Raw genomic sequence first — 9,961 nt, forward strand, 5'->3', positions numbered from 1 at the left:
AATCACAACGGACACAGCAGAAATCAAAAGAATTATTAATAACTACTATGAACAGTTATATGGAAACAAGTTCAACAATCTAGAGGAGATGGACAAATTCCTACAACTCTACAATCACCCAAAGCTAGATAAAGAAGAAATAGAACACCTAAACAGACCAATTACAATTAGCGAAATTGAAATGGTAATCAAAAACCTCCCCAAAAACAAAAGCCCAGGACCTGATGGATTTACAAATGAATTCTACCAAACATTCAGAGACGAATTGGTACCTATCCTTCACAAACTCTTCCAAAAAATTGAGAAGGAAGGTATAATACCTAACACGTTCTATGAAGCCAACTTTACACTAATACCAAAACCGAACAAGGACAATACAAAAAAAGAAAACTATAGGCCAATCTCCCTAATGAACACTGATGCAAAAATCCTCAATAAAATTTTAGCTATCAGAATCCAACAGTGTATCCATAAGGTAATTCACCACGACCAAGTAGGATTCATTCCAGGGACACAAGGATGGTTTAACATCCGAAAATCAATCAACGTTATCCAACACATCAACAAAAAGAAATATAAAAACCATATGATAATATCAATAGATGCTGAGAAAGCTTTTGACAAAGTGCAACACCCATTCATGATAAAAGCCCTTGAAATTCTTGGGATACAAGGAACGTACCTCAACATCATAAAGGCCATATATGACAAGCCAACAGCCAGTATCATTCTCAATGGTGAAAAGCTGAAAGCAATTCCATTAAGATCTGGAACAAGACAAGGATGTCCACTTTCACCACTGCTTTTCAATATAATACTGGAAGTCCTAGCCAGAGCAATAAGACAAGAGAAAGACATCCAAGGAATCCAAATAGGAAAAGAAGAAGTCAAACTATCACTCTTTGCAGATGATATGATAATATACATAGAGAACCCCAAAAACTCCACAGAAAAACTAATTCAACTCATCAATCAGTTCAGTAAAGTGGCAGGATACAAAATCAACACGCAAAAGTCAGTAGCCTTCCTATATACAAACAATAAATCTGAAGAAGAAGAAATCAAAAAAACCATCCCTTTTATTATTGAAACAAAAAAAATCAAATATTTGGGAATAAATCTAACAAAAGAGGTAAAGGACCTATACAAAGAAAACTATAAAACACTGTTAAAAGAAATAGAAGAAGACACAAAGAAATGGAAAGACATCCCCTGCTCATGGATTGGGAGAATAAACATTATTAAAATGGCCATCCTACCAAAAGCAATATACAGATTCAATGCTATTCCAATCAAAATTTCAATGTCATTCTTCAAAGAAATAGAACAATTATTGATGAAATTCATATGGAATCACAAAAAACCCCGAATAGCCAAAGCTCTCCTGAAAAAAAAAAGAAGGGAATGGAGGCATCACACTCCCAGACTTCAAACTCTACTACAAAGCCATAATCATCAAAACTGCATGGTATTGGAACAAGAACAGACATACAGACCAATGGAATCGAATAGAAAATCCAGAAATAAACCCACAATTTATGGTCAACTAATCTTTGACAAAGGAGCAAAGACTATGCATTGGAGCAAAGAAAGTTTGTTCAATAAATGGTGCTGGGAAAACTGGGTCGCTACATGCAAAAGAATGAAGCTTGACCATTACCTCACACCATATACAAAAATCAACTCAAAATGGATTAAAGAACTAGACATAAGACCTGAAACCATAAAATACATAGAAGGAAATATAGGCGAAACACTACGTGATTTGCATATCAAAGACATCTTTACAGACACATCACCCAAAGCAGTGATAGTGAAGGCAAAGATCAACAGCTGGGACTACATCAAATTAAAGAGCTTCTGCACAGCAAAAGAGACAATAACCAAAACAAAGAGAAACCCCACCAACTGGGAGAACATTTTTGCACACAATACTAATGATAAAGGACTGATCACAAAAATCTGCAAAGAGCTGATGAGACTCAACAACAACAAAGAAAATAATCTAGTCAAAAAATGGACAGAGGAACTAAAAAGAAACTTCTCTGAAGAGGAAATGCGAATGGCCAACAGGCATATGAAAAAATGTTCAACATCACTTGCAATCAGGGAAATGCAAATCAAAACTACCATGAGTTACCATCTTACACCAGTGAGAATGGCACATATTAAAAAAACTAGCAACAACAAATGTTGGCGAGGTTGTGGAGAGAAAGGAACTCTTCTGCACTGTTGGTGGGAGTACAAACTGGTCCAACCACTATGGAGAACTGTGTGGAGATTTCTGGACCTACTAAACATAGAGCTTCCACAGGATCCAGCAATTCCACTCCTAGGTATTTACCCAAAGAACACAGAAACATCAATTCCAAAGAACACCTGCACCCCTATGTTTATAGCAGCACTATTTACAATAGCTAAGCTTTGGAAACAGCCCAAATGCCCAAAAATAGATGACTGGATCAAGAAGATGTGGTACATATATACCATGGAATATTACTCAGCATTCCAAAAAGATAAACACATGCAATTTGCAGCAACATGGATGGCGCTGGAAGGGATCATGCTCAGTGAAATAAGCCAAAAAGAAAAAGAAAAATACCGGATGGTCTCACTCATAGCAGGAATCTAGAAAACTTAAATAAGGGACCAGGAAAATGAATAACTATAAGAAAGTGAAAATCAAAATCAACAAAAACTATGAACCAGAGACACTTTTTGGGGGGTGGGGGGCGGGAGGGGAGGGATTGGGGTCAGAATGGGGGGATTGCAATTGTATGGGGAATATAAAAATAAAAAAAAAAAGAGATTTGAAAGAGAAGGAAATATATTATCTTAATTCTTTTATCCAGAGAAAACAATGTATTACATCTTGTGAAATTTCTTTATGTGGATTTTTGAAAAAGCAGAAGTACATATAACATTTTGTGACATGAATTTTTCATTTAATGTTGCATAATAATAATTTCTCCAAGTTACCAAAGACTTTCATTTATATTATTTTAACACTTGTCTAATATCCCATGTTAGCTATGTATCATCATTTACTTAATGATTCCTGATGGAGGACAGGAATAGAAAAAAAAACTGACAAGGAAGTGAGCCACAAGACCAGAAACCTGGCTCACACAAGGAGGTGGGGGTAGAAGAGATTAGCATAACCATTGACACAGTAAACAAAGAGGCTCAGAGGAGGGCCCCTCTGGTGGCGCAGGTGGTTGAGAGCAGCGCTGTGAAGCTGTCCACAGCCTCTGCAGTGCCAGTTCGGCGAGGGTCCCACACAGCTTGGCAGACTTCTTCTGTCTCGCCCGCTGCTCCCCTCAGCAGTGTATTTAGTCAGTCTGCCTGTTCTGTTCCCCCTCCGTCTCTGGTGAATCCTCTCACGTTCCCACGAATCTGGCCTGTACCCCCGTTCTGGTATAAATAAATAAATAAAAATCTTAAAAAAAAAAAAAGAGGCTCAGAGGAGACACAATTATGGAAACTAAGATCCTTAGGTGCTGACGCCTAGATTTACAAAGCATAACATCCAAGCATGTATCCAAGTGCACACCCTAAGGTAAAGATATGGAGATTGAGCTCATTGTGGACTCTCCTGTCCCTTTCAAATTCTCCATAGTTATCCAAAATCTGCAACCAACTGATGGCTCACAGAGCCTTCCCTACCAGAAACAGAGGATGAAACCTAACATTGCCCACACAGAGGGGCAGCTCTTCCTGCCCGCTTGTGTCTATGCAAGTTTTCTTTACTTTTCTGTCCCTTTTCCTAATAAACCTGCCCTTTAAATATAACAACTGTCTCTGTCTCATGGAGAAACTCACCGCCTCCCTCTCTTCTCTGGGCAACTTGAAACATGACAGGACCCTTGATACCTGTCACCAATAGCCTCTTGACGTGTTTGTGGTTGGGGGTTTGGAGTTATTTTATTCTACCCCAACACCACTCCCACCCCAACATTTGACAGTGCTTGTCACCTTTTTTCTTTTTCTTTTTTTTTTAAAGATTTATTTATTTATTTATACAAGCACTGGGTACAGTCAGAAGCATGGGAGGGTGAGAGAATTCACTAGAGCCAGAGCAGGGAACAGAACAGGCAGATTAACGAAGTACGTTGCTGAAGGGAGCAGCGGGCACAGCAGGAGAGGTCTGTTGCGCCATGTGGGACCCTCAGCGCTGCAACCCAGCGCTCAACCACTGCGCCACCAGGGGAGGCCCTATCACCTTTTTTCTTGAAGCTACTCCCACCTCTTCTGTGATGGGAGACCCTGCTGTTATCCTCTGACATTCTGACTCCCTTTCCCTGCCTCATTGTGGCTCTTTCTCCCCTATAATGTGGGCTCCGCCTGATCTTGTCTTCTCATCTTAAACCATTTCCATAGGCAGCCCATCTATCCAGATGCTCAGCTATTGTCCTGGTGCAAATCTGTAACTTAAATCTACACCTTGTTCCTGAGCTCTAGGCCTGCCTGTCCAAATACCTGCTGGATATTTCCACTGGGATGTCCTTTAAGGCCTATAAACTCACTATGCCCAAAGTTGAAATTGTTTCTTTGCTCTCACAAACCTTTTTGCTCCTGAGTCCACCATGTAACTTGATAATACTGTCACTCTTTCGTCCTGTAAGCTAAAAAGTGAGATATCTTTAAGTCAATGTTACACACACCCTCATCGCAAAAACAAAGCCTTGCTTATGATTTTGTCCCCATAATGGCCCTCCTGTACACTTCAACCAGAGTGGTGTTCTCAAATTTGAAACTGGTTCTTAATTCTCCTCTGCTTAATATCTTTCGATCTCTATTGCCAGGATTAAGTTAAAAATCCTTAGTTTAACACAAATCTGCCACATTATTTGCCTTCAACTACTCTCCTGCTTTGCTGGTTTTCTATGCAAACGATCTCTCACAAGGACCCTGGCTTGCATGAATTTGGATTGTTTTTATTTGAGCTATGACATAATCATCTGATTTAGATTATAAATTCTTAGGGACCAAGAAACATGGTTCACAGTTTGTTGAATTTCTGAAAGTTTAACAGGAGACAAACCAGTCACTGAGCCCTTTGTTGCATGCTCTGCCTGCCTGTCTGTTAATTGAAGAGGCAGCAAAAGACTGAAGACAGGAATCCTGAACTCTAGGCTATCTGGCAGCCAGCTGTTGAGATTTTGGGGAGCATACCTGACTATGGTTTCCTTAAGCTAGTTGAGTTTTTGAACACGAACAGACATAAAAGAGTTTAAGGAAATATAAGGTCCATTTCCGTATTCCCTTGAACTAGCTTAAGGAACTAAGAACCAGTTTCAAATAAGAAGCTGTGCTTGTTTCTAGGCCTTGGACTTGTACCAGGAACTTGGAGGACATGGAAGGAGACACTTGAAAGAGCCAGAAATATGAGTGAGAGATCTGTGGGCAGGCTGACAATGGCAGACTTTATCTTCACTTGAATTTTTATTTTGCTCTTTTCCTTCCAGACTTGCTTGACCTCTTCTGTCCCTTGTGGCAAGCTTTCGGGCCTCAGTGGCCCTACTTTGGGCCAAGTCTGTTTGGCCGGGCCTTTACCCATGAGGTAGAGGGTAACTTTGGGTGTTTCATGGGGAAACTATTTTAACTATATTCTTTCTCTTTTCTCTATTGCACACTAATTGTATTAAATTTCTTTTCTATTGATGTTTTTACGCACTAAGAATATGTTTGTCTTCATGTGGTGGATGGTAGACATGTAAGTTGTTTCCAATTTTTCATATATAACTATACTAAGAACATATTTGTGCCATTTTCCTCTTTTGTATCTGCTTAAGGACTTCCTTTTGTAACAGGGTGGTCCCCAGGAAAGGCAGGTTTCCAGGAAAGGCAGGTCCCCAGGAAAGGTTCCAGGTTTCCTGCCCCACCCAAGGGAAGTTGGAGCTGAGCAGAGTGAGAAGAAGCTGGAGAGGAGACTGAGGAAGGAAGAAGGCAGGATGGAGAGCCAGAAGGAGACCTGGAGGAAGCACTTGGAGCTGAGAGATATGTGAAGAAACTGCGCTTGTCTTTTGGTCGTGGACTGGGTGACACAGATGTGGGTGAGAGATCCGTGGGGAGGAGACAAAGGCGGTTTTTGCCTTGATTTTGATTTTGCTCTTTTCGTTCCAGACTTGTCTGGTGGTTTCTGATCCTTTTCTGTGGGTTCCCACTGGAAAATGCTTTAGACTTGTGACAGGCTTTGGGGCCTTGCTCTGGGCCAATCTTGCTTGGGTGGACTTTTACCCACGAGGGGATGGGTAACTTTGGGTGTTTGATTTAGGAACTATATTCTTTGCCTTTCCTGTGTTGTTTACTAATTGTATTAAAGTTCCTTCCTGTTAAAGTCTCATATGTTTTGTGTTGATGCAGCAGATGGCAGAACCCATTTAGAGTAGGCAGGTTTGCGGGATCTGGGCTGCCCCTCTCCCTGCCCTGTAACACTTTGTTTATACTTAGACTGTTGAACAGATTAGGTCATTAAGGACTCATCTGGGTTTAAGAACAGACAAAAATGATCACTCGGACTCAGAGTAAATTTCTTTCTCTTTCTTTTCCTATCAAACCAGCATACAGGCCATGCAAATGATACATAAGTGGAGGAGCAGAGGATGGGGGAGAACTGCAGACTGATGCCTAAATGCTTCAGGGAGGCAGGCGGGAGCCAGGAAAGTGTTGGTCCAGCCCAGCCCCAGTACCGTTTGGGTCCATCATGCAGGATTCATGGACTTGGGACTAACTGTCTTTGAGACTCTATGCAGCCCATCCAGTCATCCCTCAAGTCAATCCTTCCTGCTTCTGGCCCCTTGTCTTAGAAGTCGCTGAAAAATTTAACCAATGAAAACCTGCATAGGGGGAGGTGAATGGAGGGGTCAGTGGGAGGTACTTGAGACTGTGCTTTTAAGAAGCTTTGCTGGCTGCCTGCCCTGTAGTTGGCTCTCTATTATTTTCCATGCAATTGTGCACTGTCCTGGAGATACAACCAATACCAAAAAGATAATGTTTGACTTACTAGCAACAGATCTGTGAAAATAAAGGTAAAGAGACAGGTCACTAAAGTGCAGGAAGGAGACATGTAAACACTAGCAGAATCAATGAGACAAATGAGACTTTGGCCAGTTAGCATAGTGATAGGATGAGGAATAAAATACAGGCTTTCTGGAAGCCATAGAAATCTTTCATATTTCATGCATTGCAACTTGTTAGACTCTTCAGATTCCCTGTAATCCGTTATGCCTATGTCAGATGATGCTTTACAATCCTACACATTGTTGTGATTGTCAGGATCATGGTAAGTGGCCACAAAGTACAATGATTAATGTTATTTTTAAATTGGAGAGAAAAATATTAGAGTGATGGGGGAAAAAACCCTCAGGCTCAAATATTTTCTAATCTCATCCCCTTTTGAACATTCTGTGTTAGCAGAAATGGAACTCTGTTTAAAAAATCAAGAAATCAGAACAATAAGGGGAGAGTCCAATTATATTTCCTGAGGAAATAGCTTTCCAAAAGCAGCTGAGATGGTTGTTGTTCTAAGTTACAGTAGAGATAAGTTCCCCGCCTGAGATCTTTTGGTGATTGTCCTGTAAATACAAAAGGAGGATGTGTGGACAAGCATCAGATGTGACTTACACGCTTAAGAATTCTCTAATGGTATCCAAAACTAAAAGATAGTAAAACAACGATTCATTTTTAAACATTGTTGCAATAACAATCAGAAATATTTGAAGACATATAGTAAATTCACTCCATTTTTGCATCAATCTTTTTCAGGAAATTTATCAAAGGCACATTAAAGGAATTGTCATCTGATTGAAGAGTTTGTGAAGGAAATCCCATAACTGAAGATAGAGTCTTCTGTGCTCTGAGCAGATATTAAATAAGAGCTTTGCATGAGGGTCTGTGAGCTCTGAAGCCTGTAAGGAAGAGATAAGCAAATGTCTTCCTGGAATGTGTGTGTATGTATGATATATGTGTCTGTATGTGTGTGTCTATGTGTATCTCTGCATTGGTGTATATGTGTGTGTATGTGCATATGTGTCCATGTGTATGGGTGTACATGAATGCATGTGTCTGGTGAGTGCATTGTGTGTGCTTATGTGTATATATGTGCATGTATCTCCTTATATATATGTGTGTGCATGTGTATATGTATATATGTGCGCATCTGCATGTATATGGGCGTGTGTTTTAAGAGAAGAAATCCACAGACTTCAAGGTAGGACCTGATGAGGTTCTAAAGCATATCTCACCAGGCACACTCACACAGCACAGCATGGCTTCCTGGAACCCATGGCTTAAGGATTTTGTCTGCATTTGAACAGTTATCAGTCCTCCACACCCACAGCCTCTGTGCTGAAACTCAGTGGCGGCAGAGTTGGCCAGGCAGACCACAGCCCCATATTACATTGAGGCTGTGAAAGGTGGTTTCATCTGCAAATACTAACACAATCACAGTATCCTATGGCTCGCTGAGGTGCAACATAACTTATCATACACTGAAAACAAAAGTATAGAGGGGAGAACAGCTCTCTTGTCAACAGCTTGGAATCAGAAGCTCTGTCCCTCACACTGCAGTGCTCTTGTCCATCATCAGTCACTTCCATCCTCGCTGATTTCTCAACCATCATTGACTTATTGCCTGGTTGGTTTTGTTCTTGGCAGGTACCCCCTCTGCATTTTGCTTTCTCCATCAGACAAGCTCCTCCCATGACTTTGCCTTTAATTTGACAGGACTGCACTTCTGCCGACCACTTCCTCCCTTCACAGAGACAGGCGAGGTTAGTCCTGTCATACTGCCCCAGAGATGGCACCTCTTGTCCTGGGATTAGCCCCTCCCATCTTTCCATTCCCCTCTCTTGCTGTGTCCACTCCCATATCCAATTCTTTCATCTCAGCCACAGTCACGCTAGCTTGCTTTCAGAATGCTGAGTGTATTATGTGATTTCAGCTGGTTCTTTGCTCACAGCCAGCTCTCTCCTTGGAATAAACAGCTCCTTCCCCATATGCCTCATCCATACCTATATGAGTTTCCCAGGCCTGCCATAATAAATCAATGCCAGTTCAGAGCTTTGGCATAACAGAAGTGTATTCCTCATAACTCTGGAAGCGAGAGCCTGACATCAAGGCATCAGCTGGTCATGCTCCCTAGAAGATTCTAGAGAAGAATCTTTGACTCTTCCAGTCTGTAGTGCTTGTGGATGGATAGCAGACTAAGTTAGGGCTTTAACAAAATCAGGCAGAGCCTTACTCAGGCTTAGGCAGGGATATAGGTCTGCTTAACAGAGGGCTTTATCCAGACTTAGTTAAGGCTTTACACAAGCATAAATAGGGCACCAGGCAGGCTAATAGGGTATTAGGTGGACTTAATTAGGGCTGACGGCAAGCAAAGGTAGGGCTTTTGGCTTACTGAGGCAGTGCTTTAGGCCGGAAAAGGTAAGGCTTTAATCAGGCTTAGGCAGAGCTTTAGTGAGGTGTAGGAAGAGTTTTAGACCAGCGTGGGGAGGGCTTTAGTCAGCCTAAGGTAAAGCTTTAGTCAGGCTAAGGTAAAACTTAGGCAAATCTTTAGTCAGGCTGAGGTAAAGCTTTAGTCAGGCTGAGCTAGGGAATTAGTTAGACTAAAGTAGGGCTTTAAAGTCAGGCTGAAATAAGTTAGAAGGAAAAGGAAAACTATGGAATGGTTTCACTAATAGGAGGAATATAGGGAAACCAAACAAGGAGGTGGAAAAAGGAAAGACAAAACTAGCAGCAAACTATAAATCAGAAACATACAGCAGGAGAGGGGAAGGGGGAGAGGGAGGGAAGCGATCAAAAAGGGGGGAGGGGAGGGAAGAGCACTAGAGTCTATGGTGATGGTTCACTGGTGACTTGGTGGTGGGAATTTTATGGGGATTACACCTGAGAGGAGAAATAAAACATCGTGCAAAAAATGGAGACCCCCTGATGGCACAAGGCGTTAAGCACCGCA

Source organism: Talpa europaea (genome assembly GCF_964194135.1).
Source record: "Talpa europaea genome assembly, chromosome: 14".
NCBI lineage: Eukaryota > Metazoa > Chordata > Mammalia > Eulipotyphla > Talpidae > Talpa > Talpa europaea.